Raw genomic sequence first — 17,123 nt, 5'->3', positions numbered from 1 at the left:
CTCCCCTGGCTTGTGTGAAAATCAGGGGTTGCTAGTATGAGCTGAACATCCGAAGCCTAGAATGTAGATAATCAGGCTTCAGCTCTAAACTTCAGATGGTGGCCACCTCTGGTCATCATAGGGCAGCAGTCCATCATCTCCCATCCCCAGAAGTCTCACTGGGAAAAAGAGCGGGAGTTTCATTTTCTGGACGCTTTTCATCCTGCCATGCTGAGGACAGTCAGAGCCCAGCTCCAGGCAACCTGTGAGGTCCCTGGAGTTGGTCATAGATTTTTTAGCTCTTAGTCAGCAGAACGCATAGTCAGCGTAGCCACAGGAACAAATGCAGTGGAAGAGTGGGAGTGGGCATCTGGGGAGTGGGCAGGGAGGGTCAGAGAGAGAAGGGAGAGACAACATGGGCACGGGTTAGTAATAAAATATGGCACAAGGTTGGGGGAAAGCGTGCATTTTTAAAAGCTAAGTTTCATGCTTCTCCTAGGTCCTGGCTCACTTTCCTTTCCCTTTAGATTGAGACCTCTTCTTGGACGGAAGGAAAAAGTCAGGGAATGGAGGGAGGGTCATTTGCAGTCATAATGGTTTAGATTCAGACAGCGTCCTTCAAGCCCAATGGCACGTTCAGCTGGAGCCTTAGTTGTCAAGTCAGTCATCATATTCTTATTTCGAGAATGAGGAAAGCGAGTCTTGGAAAGGCAGCAGGACTTGATCAGCATTGTCCCCCTGTCGTGCCAAGCCCAGGAAAAAATTCATGTCTTCCAGTTCCTAGACCAGTGTCTTCCTCCACTCCTAAGGCTGCCAGTGACATATGGAATGTGCCTGTGGTTCACCCCCTCACGGTTCCTCCATGAGAAGTACAAGTAGATGCAAACACATCAGAGACCAGCGTGTTCCTCTAAGCGCCCCTCGTCCTCAGCTCACATGTCCCTTCCGTGGGCAAAGTCCTCAGCCCACCAGATCCGCCCTCATGCCTTCTCCATCTGTGTCCCTGCAGAACTTGGCTCCCTCCTCGGGTGTTCTGTAGATCTTACTGGATACTAATTATTTTCCTTCACAAAAAGCCTGTCCTTGGTGACTGTGTAGAGAGCCGGGGCCCTGAAGGTGCTGGTCTTTGTCTCCCCGGCTTACACAGCACAGAGCATATCGGAGACCCTCATAAATGTTTGTTCAAGGATGGACAGATGGACAGTAGACAGATGGGCAGGAAGACCTTCAAGGTTGAAATGTAAAAAGAAGTGTGACAACCCAGCGTGCTATCAAAGGAGCACACCCGTCACTTTCTGATGAAGACAGAATCCTCCTGGTGCCTTCTGATTGGGGTCTTCTCCCACCCTGATTATGAGCCACATTTTATTACAGTTTTCATTGCTGAAATATTTGTTTGGTGTTGGGCTTCAATGTGCCTAAGGAAAGATAGTGCATACCAGGCAGCAGAACAGGATAAATGGCAACATTTGCAGACAGCCAGGACTTGAATCCTGGTTCTATACATCATTGAGTGTCAGGATTATTTTTAGGAAAGTAGCTGTCCAGTTCCTCACCTCCCTTGTGCTTGAACTGGAGACAATGAGGATACTCCTTCTGCAGATGGTTTGTGAAAATTAAATGAGACCGTAAATAAATGCTTAGCGCACTTTGGTGTTCTAGATGGTGACTGGCACAGTCAGGACTCGGGTGTGTGGCCCCGTGCTCTTCCCACACATAAATCTCCGTGGCCCAGGAAAGTGAGCTGGGTCAGCTCAGTGTCTCGGTCTCCCGTAAGGGACTGAGGCCACTCTGCAGCCACACTGGCTGTAGTTCTCTGCATCTCTGGACAAGCTGTTTTCTCTCTCAGAGCCTCATCCTGTTGTCTGTCCTTGAAGACCGGCTGCCATGTTTTAGGGGGCTGAGGGTCGTGCACTGTGGACCCTGACTGCCCATGACCTCTCCTGTGTGCACTGGCTCCGTGCATCTTGAAGGCAGGGATGGTCCAGACGCCCCTTGCACATCCAGGTCCTCAGCCTCCTCAGCAGCCCCTCCATAATGTTGCATTGAGTTGAAATAAACCTCCCCAAATTGCTTAGCGCCCTTTTGGGGAGACAGCAAAATTCCTGAACAGTGCACCTCCAAAAGATTCTGGCCCATTAACCCTCTTCCCATACAAGCAGTTAGTGAGCATAATGGTCCTGCTGTCCCACAAAGCCCACCCCTTGGCTCCTACATCTTCTCTGTGAGCCTGTGGCCTCCAGAAACCCTGGCAGCACCTGGGAAGCAAGAGCAGATGCTTCAAAATCATAACAAAGTGACCTGACTGAGCTTTCATCCGACCCATCCTCAGTCCGAGGGAGCTGTGTGTTCTTGTTCTCTGTAGCTGGGCCTACCTAGCACAACGCCTGCCAGATACTCAGGGTATGGTAATGAGCGATGTTTTGGGGAGGGGGCATAATATGCAGCATTACTGAAAGGAAGGGGGAGGGGACTCCTCTTCCTATTTGCTACCAAAGAAGCAAAATCGTGTGAGTGAGTTTATGACCTCCAAGCACAGGACAAAGAGAGGGCAGCAAAATCGATGGGCATTTCAGTAACTACTTTCTCCAACCCTCTGCTCTTTCATGAATCCTCAGTTGGGAAATATCTGTAATAGGTGAGCATGATATTGTCATTGAATGGAGATTGGTGAAAACAGATATAAAACCAGAATGTTTTTAGTGCCAGAAATGCTGTTTACTCAACAATCAGCTACATCAAAGGCCTCACACACTTCCCACTGAGGTCAGCAGTTTTGCAAGCGGTGCCCTGAAATGCACACCTCTGCCACCAGCGCCTTATTCCTGGCATGAAAAGGAAAAAGGCAAACCTGTTAACACCAATACCCAGAGGAAGCAATTTTGCCTTTTCTGCTGATTGTTCGGGTGACTTTTCTCCAAAGAACCGGCCTCGGAAGGCTTGTTAGATAGTGTAAAATTTAAAAAGCTTTGTTTTAAAATTTATAAAACCCTTCTGTTTTTTTTTTCCTTTTTTAAATTTTTTAAATTTTTTAAGTCCTAAGATTAAAAAGCAGTGACCACAGATGTTTGTCTTGCGTGGATCTTCAAGCAAACACCTCCACTGTTCCAGTAGTTGGCCACATCTGTAAGCAAACCACACCACCAGTACCGTATCCTGCTGTACTGTGTGAAAATCCTCACGGGATCTGCTATCTGAAGGTCTTGATTTTGGGCTCCTAGAATTTGGAGTTGAAAAACAAGGAAAATCATTGTCCGCATTAATACGTTTTCCCCCACTGTCTTTCTTGAATCATCACAACCACTGATCCCAGTGCAGTATTTAACAGGAGAAATGAATAAGGACAGTTACCCACCAGGGCTCTCCAGAACCTGCCACCACCAAGCCTCGACTCACCCTCACCCTCTTGCAAGTAGCCCCTAGCAACCTCCAGCAAACATGACTCATTCCTGCATTCTGTGGATCTGAACTTGATTGCTGTGGTCTCTTCTCGTGGGATGTGACTTCCATGAGCATAAGAATGCTTCCTCACCTCCCTGTTCCTCGCTGTATCTCAAGTACCGGGCCGGCCCTCAGTGACCCCTCACTGCCTGTCGTCGCTGTCATCTGTTTCCCATGGCCATGTCACTCTGTCACTGCTTCACTGGTGGAGAAAGCGAGGTCAGGAGTCGCTGGACTCACCAAAGATGACAGCAGGAAAGAGTGGGCGACAGAAGCCAGGTCTCCTCATTGCCAGCCCGATTCTTTGCCTAAATCCCAGCTCAATCTCGTTCCACTTTTATTATGCTATAAAACGAATAACTTTACGAGTTCATTCCCGGGCACATTATTGCTTTTATATCACATCAAAGAACTTAAGACGGGCAAAAGATATAGCCCTATTGATTGTCCTCAGAAACTCAACTTTTCTGTCCCTCAAGGAATCCCTGCTTAAGGCTCATTCTGAGGACACGAGCCGTTCTCTCCCAGCAGCCAGCTTCGAGTAAGTCTACCTGTGCGCCAAGGCAGGCGTCAGGCTTTGTGACATTGATCGTCTGACTTGAGAACCCTTTTCTGTTCCCATCCGCCAGACCCTTACACACCTCAGAGGTAACGGAGCATTTAAGGCGGAGATGTTTTCTGCTCTTGGGTCCTCTGTGAGTCCCTGTCCTCTAAGGGAAAGCCCAGAGGGTACAATCAGGGTGACTTTGTCCTGCCCTAAGTTAGGCACTGAGTCCCTGGGGCTGATACACAGGGGTAAGGTGAGGGTGATGGCTGAAGAAGCAAGTGGCCACCTTAGAAATAAGAGAGTCCTAAGATTTTTTTTTGTTGTTGTTATTGTTGTTTTTTATGAATGCATGTTTGCAGTGCCTACTGATTGCATTCCTTGTGGGAGCTGGTCCATGTGCATAACAGTCTTGATGCTTTTCTCATCTTCCCTGCCCTTCATCTCTTCATCTCCTTCCCATTTGAGAAAGAGTCCTCTCCCTACCTCCTGTGATCTTTTATTTTGATTTTTCCTTATTACAATAAAGAGATTTGTGTTTGTCTTTCCACGAAGAAGCATGGCTTCAGGGGCTATCAAGAGAATACTTTTGTTTAAGTGTAAATTGTTTTTTCCTCACCAATAACAGAGCGCACCTCCTGGTTCTCGTGTTTCTTCGTTCCGTTTAACCTGGAACAGGTCACTGTAGCCCAGACTTGGTGGGGAGACTTTCCCTTTCGAGGTGCTAAGCAGAGGCTTCTTATGCTGCAGCTGTTCATAAGGCTGCTGGCCAAAGGCCAGGGATTTGTGCGGAGTCTGAACAGGGCAGGTGACCCTGCCCGTGGCGTGACCTGTGTGCCAAGCTCCCTGAGGATGTGCTAGTGTTTCCAATCACAACAGAAACAGTAGCCGTGGCTGAATGCACTTCAAAAGCTCTTTCTCATACACATTCGAACTGTAGAGGATTTATAAAGTCATCCTGAGTTGGAGATGGCAGTCTTATCACCATTATAAATTAGAAAGCTGATTTGAGAAGCTGCACTGGGTCACAGAAGGTAAATGACATGCTTTCACCATGACATTCTGCCCCCATCCATGTGATGGCTCAACTTGGATGTCCTGAGGGCACCGCAGGTACATGACCCAACCGAGTTACAATCTTCCCTGCTCAAGAACATTCGCTCCCTCTCCTCCTCTTTCCCCTGCTTGTTTGCTAGCTGCCTCCCCAAGAGACACATTCAGAAACCTCAGGGGAGCCCTTGAGCTTCCCTTCATCCTGACACACCTGTCAAGGGTAACCCAGCGTTTCCCAGGCTGAAATGCCAAGCCCTTCCCTCTTCCTGCCATCACTGGACAGAATCGAGCCTTGATCCTCTGCCTGACCTAGAGTAACATCCAGTCATTTGATTCCTTCACCAAATCATCACTGAACTTCTCAGTGCTGTAGAGACTGTGCTGGGCAAAAGCAGGATGTTAACCTCGTTTTCATGACGTGCTAGTCCTTAATGAAAAAGTCACCAAATAATCACTCCAGCAAGCATAAAAGGGTAGCCATGACCCTTGCTGTAAGACAAGCCCCCAAGGGCAGTACAGGGCGGTGTTTCCAACGACTATCACGGTGCACCCTCAGCTCTGAGACACCGCTGAGTGCCCAGCGCCTGCTTGTAAAATCCAGCTCCTCTGCTGGCGTACGTGTCTCTTCATGACCGGCTCCCAGCGCCAGGTTAGTTTGCATGCAAGCTGCTACAGCCTCCTCTCCACCTCTCACTCAATTAATTCATCCATGACAGCCATCCCTAATAAACACACATTTCCTCCTTGGCATCCCCTCCACAGCTCGGCTCCTTCATTCTCCCTCATCTTGGCTTCAGCAAAACTCTTACAGATATGCAGCTCCTCTACCCACGAGAGGAAACGCCCGCCTCAACTTCAGGCTCCTGAAGTGATCTCGCCCGCTCTGCAGGGGTCACTTACTGTTCTTTACGTTTTCCAGCACGCGGGTGGCACAGCACTTCTGCCACTGGAATATAATTACTTTTTCTATGTACGTACCTTTACCCTCAGACGGAGGACCACTTGTGGATAGAGACCATTTTAATTAATAGAGTTCCAGTTTGTTGTTACAGAGAAGCAGAGCGTACATGCATGAGAGTGGAGCCAAAAATCTTTGGATCCTTCATTTTCTTTCACTGCAAGTCTCTAATTACTGATAGACACCCCCGTCACCCCAATTCCACCTCGAGGAATTTTCCCTCCTGTTAGTTTACTTTTTTGGAAATCACACACAGACAGTTCCAGAGGCCTTCATAGGTTCCTACCCCACCACACATCTTCTATATGCAGGGCAGGTTCCCACCCTCCTGCCTCTTAAACCCTCGAGGCGCTTGAAACAAAACACACTCTGTATTTCTTCCTGTGTGCCCATGTTTGTATCAGCATCGTGTAAATGATTACAGCATGGCCATGTCAAAATACAGGAAAATTGCCTTTCTGAAGTCTTTGATCATTTGATTTTTATTTTTGTTGTTAATGGAGGAATTAATGAAGTAACTGTCAGCTCTGGGTTCGTTGCCTTTCCAACTTTGGCCAAGTCTAGATCATGTTTCTTTCCAAAATCATAATTGTTACCAACTGAATCCTAGGGTTTGCAGAAGGAGATTGGAAAACACAGGGTACTACTTGAGAATAGTTCTATGAAAAACTGATTTTATAACCAGCTAAGACATAAGAATGGTCAGAGAAAACTACAGTGATTAATTAAAAACAGACACTGGGAATGAAGTACAATGTTACTAAAAATAGACATTTTTTAGGTCCTAGAGATTTCTAGGATCTAGCAACTGAAATGAAACTTTCCTTACAGATCATCAAATTTTATATTCCCCAACTTAAGAGTCACAGCAGTCATAAAGTTCAGAATCATGACCAGATTACTTATGTAGATCAAAATAATGAATAAGTATATTTGTAAAATAAAAAATTAATAACCCAGCAGAACTGTTGAAGAGAACACAATGTTATTTGCCATTTCCACTGCTGAAGCCTGTGTAGAATCGGGCATGACCAGAGTTCTCACTTGCACAGATGTGTGTGTGTGCAAAGAGACACCAATTCTCTCAGCCTTCGACACGGCACTCCCCCGGTGGTCTCTCAGTCCCCAGCAGCTCAGTGGTTTCCTCAGGGAAGGGGCCAGAATGGTCATTTTCAATGTATGTGGAGCTGTAAGAGGATTAATAATAAGTCTGCAGTTCAGGTAAAGAGTGGAAACTCAGCGATACATTGTTTCTTGGTCCACTTCTGTGTAACACAGTTACCTCTGCAAACTTAGAAGCTTGGCACAACCACAATTTTATTGTATCTCACAATGTTGAGGGTTGAGAACCAGAATACAACTCTGCTAAGCAGCTCTTCCAGTTTGCTCGGCCCCACCTGTGGTTCCTGCATGTTACCGAGCTGGGGCAGGGCTGGCCCAAGACTTCTCTCCTGGCGCCCGGGTGCCTTGGCAGGGGTGGATGGATGGAGGGCACGCAGGACCCACCCTCCCTGACCCTGTATCCTCAGGGCTTTTCCCATGGTCTCTCCAGCAGAGCCCGTGGACTTCTCATCAGAGCACAGGAAAGCTGCCAGTGCTCTTCCAGGCCAGGGCTGGCCCTGACTAGCATCACATGTGATTACCCACTGGCCACAGCAGTGAGAGACCGTGGCATCCACAGGAAGGAGACAGATCCCACCTCTGGCTCATCTGTAGCCATCTGTGGTCCACCCCAAGGTGTTCACAAAATGCCTTTGTCTATTCTACTTAAAATGTGAACTTTACTGGTTTCTCTTAGTTCATTGAAAAGAAAGGTTTGTGCTGATATTGTTTGGACAGTATTTCATGCCCGTGTCTTGTACTCTGAGTACTATGAAGATAACAATTTGTGGTGTATTAATTATTGTTACTCTCCCATTTGCCTGTTTTGAAACTTTTATTTTTGTTTGTGCTTTCTGCTTAAAATAATAATAACAATAATAACAATAATAAAAGAATGTGGAGTAGGGGCCAGGGATATAGCTCAGTGGCACAGCACCTGCCTGGCAAGCACAAAGCAGTGAGTTCAAAAACTGGTACAAAAAATAATAATGATTTATAATTCAGGTGGGATAGAGAATTCGTGCATCCCAGTTATAAATCAGGTGTTCCTCAAATGCCCACTTGCTGTGGCAGCGCTGTGCTGTCCACTGACAGGGCTGGAAGGGGGCGCAGGCTCTCTACTCCTGGAGCCCGTCCCCAGGTCTGCACCAGGGAGCTGGACTGTGAGGAAGATGGTATAAGGCTGCTCCCAGGGCAGGGCAGCCACTGCAAATGTGGGTGCAGGTGGGACTCATACCCCGGACTGGGAAGCTGGCCCGAGGCTGCAGGAAGCCTGGGAGGCAGTGAGGAACTAAGGCCTCCTGCTGCAAGCTCCTCTACTCGGGAATGGGCACACTGACTCAGCTCAAGGCTGGTTTTGCCCCTAGGGGATGTGTGATGCAAATGCCAGTCTTCCAAAGCATACATCTTGGAATTTTTACAGGATTGGTGATTCATTCAATTTTAGTCTACAGGCCTTCAGTGCTTAGCCCCTGAAACTGCCAGCATGTGCTTTGGGATTCTGGTGAAGAGGAGATAATGGGAGATGAGAGTAGCAGTGTTTTAAATACGGGTCACCAAGATAGAGAATGGACCTGAGTGTCCACCATGGACGAATGGACAAATCCATGGTGCATATGGACGACAGAGTACTATTCAGCCTTAAAGAAGGAATCTTGCACTTGCTACAGCATGGACAGGATGAGGGCACATCATGCTGAGAAGTATACGGGGCACAGGAAGACAAATGCCACTTAATCTCACTCATAGTGGAATGCCAAAAAGTCAGATTCCTGGTTAGCAGAGACAGGTGGGGTGACTGGAGAAGGTTGAGTGTACAAAGTTAGGCAGGAAAAAGATTTTTTAGGGAATGACTTTTTGAGCATTATTATACTGTGCCTATAATTAATAGGGATGTATTATGTATGTCAAAATGAACCAGAGATCAAAGACTAGATTGTTACTGTTCTCATCACCAAAAAATGGCATGCATACGAGGTGCCAGAAAAGTGAATTCACTGGATTTAACCAGAATACCGTATTGAGCAGATACAACTGTTCATGAGTTAAAAGTAAACAGCTTTGAAATAGTCCTAGTAACTTATAGGCTGAGTGCAGGTATCAGCTGTGAGCTGTTGGTCACTGATTCCCAGTGGGATAAATAAGAAACTTGAGAGTAAACACTTCAGTTCTATTGGCAATTTAATGTCCAAACCTGTAATCAATACACACATTCTAAGTACAGACCAACTTTTGCGTTGCAGAACTCGCTGGCAGCCTCATGGGGCTCCACTCATGTGCTGGCAGTGTGCAGGCTGGTCCCCAGGGAGCCAGCCTGGCGTAGAGCTCCATGAAAGTGGAGGACCCTTGAACAACTTGCTGCTCAAGCTGTGGGGAGTTGGGGATTAGAAAGCATAGATAATTCCGCATGTTGCAAAGAGTCTGTGGAAAGATCAGAGTCAGCAAAGCAGCCAGAAGAATCCGGAGAGAGCTTCTGTGTAAGGAACCAAGATAGTAAATGGACCTGAGTATCCACCATGTAAGGAACACCACAGCAGGAAGAGCTGTGCGGGCTAGAATTACCGCGGCTCGGACAGAGCCTTGCAGCCTTGAATTTACCCGGTTAAGGAGGAGAAGCCATGGAGGCTTTGAAATGCAGGAGGGCATCCGCAGCTTCCTAGGTGCTCTTTGCTGTTTTTTCTCCTTTCTTGCCTTGTTCCCTCCCTCTGCTTTAGGCCCAGTCTCTGGACCGGTAAGCCCTCCCTCTCCTTACATGAAATACGATAAGCCTTTCACATGGCGTTGGCTAGTGCGGTGTGCTGTGAGTTACATTTCTACAAATTCTCCCAATATCTTAAGCACTTTGTGAGCAAAACTCCATCTCCCAGTTCTGCATCTCCCTGGGGATCTAGCGCAGTCTGTTGCTCATGGTGACGCCCATTTGGTACAAGCTGATGGCAGACAGGTAGAGTTTCAGGAATCGCAATCCAGTAAAGGTGCTTTGAACAGCTGGGAACACAAAATAGAGTGGTAGAGAGCAGATGAAAGTTGCCACAAGTCTGAAGTCACGGATGTTGAGACAGGAGACTGGCGAGGAGAAACTAACATACAGAGTGGGTACAACAAATGAATATTTACATATATATATTTTACACACAAAGTCATGTAGACCATTTCCTAAAGTTGCATGCTACATCCGTGCATAGCTAACTTTATTTACCAAGAAATGTACCCACCACTCAGGAGGCTGAGGCAGGAGGATTGGTGTGAGTTCAAGACCAGCGTGGGCTATAAAGTGAGCTCAAGGCCAGCCTGAACTGCATAGCAAAACCGTGTCTCCAAAAAAAGAAGACAATAAAAATAAGCTGTGACACTTAAAGAGTATAAGATCATAAGCAGATTTCTTGAATCCATCAGTATTCATGTCACTATTTATTATGCTAGACTACCTTGTCCTACATGGACCCAGACTGGTAAAATCTAATGCTTTGTCCTGCTTCTTCACTCGTCTCCTGACCACTATTACTTGGTGCTCTTGACCACTATTACTTGGTACTCTGTGGGCTCTTGCTGTCTGTAACCCCACCTTTCTTCACAGAACCTGCTCTGGGTGCACAGGAGAGCATCATGCTGTTTTGTGGAGCTCATGTATGAGTGTTTCCCTGCAAAACGTAAACTTCTCAAAACATTCTCACTAGCATTTAGGTTTATTGCAGTGACTTAATAGTATTAGATTTATTTTATCAGAGCTCAGCAGACTTTTTGTAGAGAACCAAATGGTAAATTTAGGGACCTTTGTGAATCACAGCATCTCTCTGACAGTTCTCAACTCTTCCACTGAAATTTGAAAACAACCACAGACAACATAAACAAATGGATGTGGCCGGGTTCCAATAAAACTTTATTTACAAAACATGTAGCACACAAGATTTGTCCTTTAGTGCTATAGTTTGCCAATGCCTAGTTTATCAAGTAGGCTGGATTAGTCTAGCTTTTAAAATAGAGGGATTTGACTATAATTTGACTTCTAATGAAAATTAAAAAATACTTTTTTGGGGTGTAGAGAAGTTGGTCATTCATACTCAGATTTTTAGAAGTTCCTGCAAACTGGCTCACCACATACCCGCTGTAGTAGTGGCTGGCCCCTTCTTTAACCTGCCTTCCGCGGACTGATTCTGCCTGGCCTCGGCTTTCACCTGTCCCCATCTCCCCGCTGCACTTTGTACTTCTGTCTGATTTGTTATGTCCATGTGTCACAGGCTTGTCTCCACACTACTGGTTTCTTTAAGAAACAAGAGCTTTGTCATCAGCCAACAAGCCATGGCAAAGAATTATACTTTTATGAGTAATGTGGCTTTGAAGTAAAGATAAGCAAGTTACTCATACTGAATTCAACACTAAGTGAATGTAAATTGCTTTCCCCCACCTCCTGATTTCCCAGGGCAGCTAAACACCAGGATTCTAATATCCATACCCGTGGTAGATGGTATCCTGCGTTCATGCCTATTAAAATGCTTCCTGCTCCAGTGATGCCTAGAGTTTCTCTGAGACAAAGAAGATCTGTCTCATTAAGCTTCCTAACTGCACATCGCTCTGCAGACGAGGTGCTTGACAGTTGCCTTTTTAGACATGGATGACACCCTCAAGGGTACATGCGGTTACCGTCTGCTGTAACGTATCCTTGCCACATGGGTTGCTATGTGTTGAAACAAAAGATCTTGACATTCTGACATAGAAGGTGATCAGCAGCGTGAAATACACTTGGTGGCTGTCTGAACTGATGTTGTAAGTCAGAATCTTGACTCCATAGGGAGCCTTGCTATCAGGGATAATGACTAATTCTAATCCATGTTTTATTCCATCAACAAGGTATTCAATACCTTCCTGGAATTCTATTCTGGATAAGTCATGCCTGAGATCAGTAAATCCTCAGAAATTGTTGTTGTCTCCACTGGACCATTATTCTTTGGGGCCACCATCAGACATCTAAAAATGCTTGAATATCACAAGTACCTGGGGATCTAATTCATAAACTCTACTCTCCATTTGCAAGCAAGGGGCAAGATCATTTATGTGTTTGTGTATACTCGCGTGTACATGTTATCCTCTAACTTTTTCCCTCTTGCATGTCTGTTGAGTCTTCTGCATTTCTTTCTGGGTCCACCAGAGCTGCCCCCAGACTCCATCATTTGGCCATGTGAGAGCCAGGGCCTTGGTGTGGAGGAGCGGCAGAAGCTTTGCTTAGCTCTCGGTAACTGCAGTGTGTGGAGTCGTGATGCAAGCGTTTCACTTCAGGAGGCAATCGGCCTAGGTTTGCTTCCAGGTTCTGTTTCCAGGATCCTAGAAGTCATGCTCAGAGCATCTGTGATGACCTCTTGCCATACAGCAAAGCCCTGTATATTGTAGAAGCTCACAGTTATTCTTTGGGCATTATTTTACAGTTTGGAACACGCTTAGTAGCGACTGTGTTTTTACCCCATGTGTTGTTATCTGGGGCTGAGCCTCCACATGCATAGAGTGAGCATAGCTGGCTCATTAAGATGGTGAACAAGTTATTCCAGGAAGTTAACCGATTGCTATTCTGGGGTGCTGATGGGGTTCTCAATTCCCCTCTATGTGGCCTCGCCATGCAGATTCTTAGCTTATACTCGGTGTGGCTACTGGCTTCTAAGAAGGAGGAAGCGATTTCCCAGTCCTCCCAAACATTAAGCCTAGAAATGGTGCATGCCATTTTTACATTCTTTGGATCAAAACAGCCATAAGTCTGGACTAGATTCAAGGGTACAGAGGGAAGGGTCCCACCTCTCAACAAAAGGTAGGGAGAAAGGCTACTGCAAAGAATTTACAGCCATCTCACATGTAAGTAGAGACCATACTTGGTTTCGTGGTTCCCTGAAATATAAATTCTATCCAACAAAAATCAGAGTTGAGTGCACCATTGTAACCCCTTCCAAAGATGAGGTCTGGCTCCGATGTCTTGTTTGGGCTGCTTCAAGGTTTCATTCCTTATTAAAAGAGAAGAGATTTGAGATTTGTAGGGCATCTGTTGGATACAAAACCCATGATATATGTTCTTTCATTTACCATTTTTCATTGCCTCTGAGATGCACCTTTTTTTTATGTTTTAACATTGCTGAGTTGTACATTTTACAATCTAGGAAGTCCTGTATCACTAGAGGTCATATGGCAGTCTTGCATGCAGGAATTTGTCTGTGATTATTCATATTTTTATCACTTCACTCATGTTTAATTGCCATTTAAATTTGCTTCAGAAACATTACACTATAAATTGGCAGTGAGATGAGAGTGTACCTTGTAAGCCAAAAGTCAGGGCAACAGCACCGTCAGGGAAGTGAATTTTGACAGTGGAGAAATAACCACAATCTTTGATGTCTTTACAAAACAGCAATTGAGCTCCACACGCAGATAGAAAGATAGCACAAATGAAGCCATGTCACATTTTACTACGGAGAGGCACGCACAAAGATTACCTATCACACACAAAGCTGGCACCCAAAGGCAGGAAAAATTACCTGGTTCTTCAGGACACATGAAAGAAATTTCAAAGCAACGGAAACCTGATGTTTTGCCTTGTATAGGTCTATCAAAAGTATCATATCATAGTTCAATTTGCAGTAGTTTTGGTTACTCATTCTTAGTGGTGTATTTTCAGAAGTATACCTGGGATTCAATAAAATACATAATTCTTACAAAAACATCTACAAAACACCCATGGGACTCCACTTTTACAAATGAGGACGATGTAGTTCAGAAGTTAAATAACTTGACTGGTCTCCAAGCTACAGGTGGAAAAACTTGCTATTTTCATTATCTTGCTAACAAGAAAGCTTATTTGGGACAACTATCTGTAAGAAACTAGAGACAGTTAGATAATGAAGATCTCCAGTGGACTTGCTTTGAAATCTGTATTTCTTTAAATTGTTTTTTTTTAAATGTTCTGTTCTGTTTTGATATGTTTAATCTTACCCTCTTTGAGATGTAAAACAAATGTGTAGGACTGATAATCATATTACTGAGCTTTTGTCCGATCATAGAGCAGAAGGGTTTGTAGGGTCACTTTTTGAATGTCATTCTAAATACTTTAATTCTATAACCTGAACAGCTATTTCTAAGACAACAATGTGTAACTTATCAACTGGCAATTTCTTACCTTTTGTTTGTCTGTAATTTTGTATTATTTCTACCCTTTTTTTTAATCTCCATGTATTTTTTTTGTTTCCTTTTCTTTAAATAAAAAAAAAAAAAGAAAGAAAGAAAGCTTATTTGTAATCCTAGTACTCAAAAGGCTGAGATAGGGTGATTGCCATGGGTTTGAGGCCAGCTCTCTTCCTTCTCCCTGCCAAGGTGGAAAGGGTGACCCCAGAAGGTCTCTGCCCAACGAGGGCACCCTGCCACTTAGGTCGCTGCGCCTTGCTGGCCTCCCTGTGTCTGTTCTCAGGACCCATGCTGAGTGCTCTGGGCTGTACAGGGATACATAAAGTCCCTCTCCCTATGCAGTCACCTTGTCACAGAGGGGGCCAGCCTTGGAGAATTTATAAGCAAGTGTGAAGCCTTCTCCGCCTGTCTCTCTCCCTTGAAAGGTGAGCTTCTGCCCTGGCGGGCAGGACTTCGGCCAGAATGGTTTTGCTATCTGTGCATCTCTCAGTGCACTGGGATCTACCCTTGAGCAAGAGCAGGGTTGTTGCTCGTATTCACATCCCCTGGTGTAGCACAGTGCCTGGGACAGCTGTTAAGAAATGACATCGAGCTGGGCGTGTGACGCAGCAGTCTCGTCCTTACCTAGCGTAGGGCAGGCCCCGGGTTTGCTCCCTGGCACCTCAGGGAATAGAAGGGAAATGATGTCTACTTCATTCTTTAATCATTCATTCAGCAAAACCATACGGAAGTTCAGACAGAGAGTGAGAGGGCTGTGGGGTTGTGGGAGTTGGTGTGCTATGTGCTGGCTCATGCCATGGGGAGAATTGGAAGCAAAGACAGGTAAACAAAGGCAGGGCACCCAGGAAGAATGAACTGTGGATAAGGGGGTCCTGATACAGGACGGGGACACTAGGCCAAGTGTTCCTTTCAAGTGGGACACCGTTACCCAGACTCCCCTCCTCAGGGTACTCAGGAGCTGCACTGCTCTGGCGAAGAGCAGGAAACGGGCATCGGTGGTTTCCTGTTAGAAAACTGGGCATGTGGTTTGTCTTCCCCTGCAGGTAAACGTAAAGGAAACGCTGCCTCTCAACAGCAGAGCCCCGGCTGTGGGCAGCACTGACCATGCTTCCTGAGGGCGGGCCAGAGCCTAGGCACCAAGGGCCACAGTGCCCCTGGATCCCGGCTCCATGGGCACTGATGCCCTGCCCCATCCGCTCTCATTCCCACTGCACACTGGAGCAGACCAGCGCATCTCCCTCCCCGCTCTCAGGAGAACTGAGCGCAGAGGTACTCACATAACCCTAGAGAACAGACCTTCTCCATACACCGGCCACAGCTGTTAGCGATTACTGCTCCTTCTCCTCTGTATTCCTTGGTTTCCTCATCAAAACGGAGATAATAATACCTGTCCCAGGCCATTTCCTCTGGGCCCTAACAGAATAAAATGCAATTAAACGTGTGAAAGCAGTTTGGAAGTTACGCTCTGTGCAGCAGTGGGCTGGGGGTGACAGCACTGGCAATCACATAGCCTGAGCTGAAAGGCAGGGAACTTCCCCGTCCCCGGCCATGGGCCCCAAGTGTGTGACTGTGACCATGCTCTCCGGACAGGGTATGTCCGGGTGAGGGCCTCTGCACTGGACCGCTTCAAGATGACATAAACACGGAAACAGGAAAAACTACCAAGCAAGACATAAATAAGGTTTAAGCTGCGCAGCCTTACAAGGGCTGTAATTTCCTCCGTCGCAGTCTGAGACATCTGTGCCCCATTACCTGAAATTCCATTAAACCTTCAGCTTCATAATTCCATGTAGAAACTGTAAATTGCAAGATCCTGCTGATGGCCACCAGCCAGTTCAAGCAGTGAATCACAAGAGTCCCAGAGCAAGTTTGCAGCAGATTCCAAGTGCATTCTTGACAGGGAAACCATGTACACAAAAGAAAGCACCCAGTCCACACGGTTTCGTAGCAACGCACTTTGTAGCTCTGCCCACACGGAGAAATTATCTGTTATCATTAAGACATCCAAGCCTCATAACTTTTTCCTCAGTGGAAATTAGTAATCACCAACCCAGGGAACATCTCCAAACCTTATTAACTGTAACAGAGCCTGGAACCTGTGGACAGCCAAGCACTCCAGTTTAGACAAATCCCAGCCCTACCAGATCCGCACACCCTCAGGGTGCTCTCATTCAGGGAACTCATCTCCAACCCAGCGCTTCCTTGTTTTCTTGCAAGCCTTCCTGGTGTGTCCAGGCTACCCGCGATTGCCTCTGCTTGATGCAGACCAGAGCTGCCGCCCACTGTGGTGTAACCCTGGAGCCTGCCTTTGGGGGCCCCAAAGCGAAGGCTCCTCAGAAAGGATCTTCATCTCTTGGGAGGCTTCTGGCCTGATTCTGCCAAGTCAGAGCAGCTGACGTAAACGAGATCCTCCTCTGCACTTCAGAATGTTTATGAAGACTTTCCTCGTTACCCCTTTGTATACAGAGCGCTTCTGGGAACATGATACAAATGGGGGAAGCCTGGAATCTTCCCCGACTAGGGCAGGAAAGGGTCAGTGGGAATAGGAACAGCTACAGGGTGGGGAGGAGGCCTGGAGCTGTTTGTGGTTTCTTCTTTTTCTGGGAACCTTTTCGCTAACTTTCCCAGATCCCCCTTTTCCACGCTGCCTTAAGGCGTGGTCAAATATGGTAGGCACTAGGGACATGTGGCCAATGAAATGCAAAGGAATTAAATTTAAATAAAATTTAAGTCATTGCCTCCGTGCGCTCAGCACATCTTACGTGCTCGACCCACACACAGGGCAAGGAGATATAAAGTATTTCAGTCATCACAGAAAGTCTGGGCAGTGCTGCTAGAAGTCCTGGACTGTGGTGGCCGCACTACTCAAACCAGGTCCTGGTGTCGTGCAGA

At 46.4% G+C, this 17,123-nt stretch overlaps 1 protein-coding gene across 4 annotated transcripts in view; it reads left to right on the top strand.

The window, feature by feature from the left end:
• The window catches only part of Samd12 (sterile alpha motif domain containing 12), a 381,899-nt gene that overhangs the window by 344,954 nt on the left and 19,822 nt on the right, over positions 1-17,123 (top strand). Inside the window, exon 5 of one of the 4 annotated variants that reach the window (XR_010050258.1) lies at positions 15,275-15,500. The exons of the other annotated variants lie outside the window; for them this stretch is intronic. The gene's annotated coding sequence lies outside the window, so the exon portion shown is untranslated. The remainder of the gene's footprint in view (positions 1-15,274; positions 15,501-17,123) is intronic. 4 annotated transcript variants of the gene reach the window in all.

The sequence above is a fragment of the Cavia porcellus genome, unplaced genomic scaffold, assembly GCF_034190915.1.
Source record: "Cavia porcellus strain 051 isolate PalLab524CR breed Dunkin Hartley unplaced genomic scaffold, mCavPor4.1 scaffold_10, whole genome shotgun sequence".
In the NCBI taxonomy this organism is placed as follows: domain Eukaryota; kingdom Metazoa; phylum Chordata; class Mammalia; order Rodentia; family Caviidae; genus Cavia; species Cavia porcellus.
The sequence above is the reverse complement of the archived record's forward strand: the minus strand, read 5'-3'. Positions and strand labels throughout refer to the sequence as shown.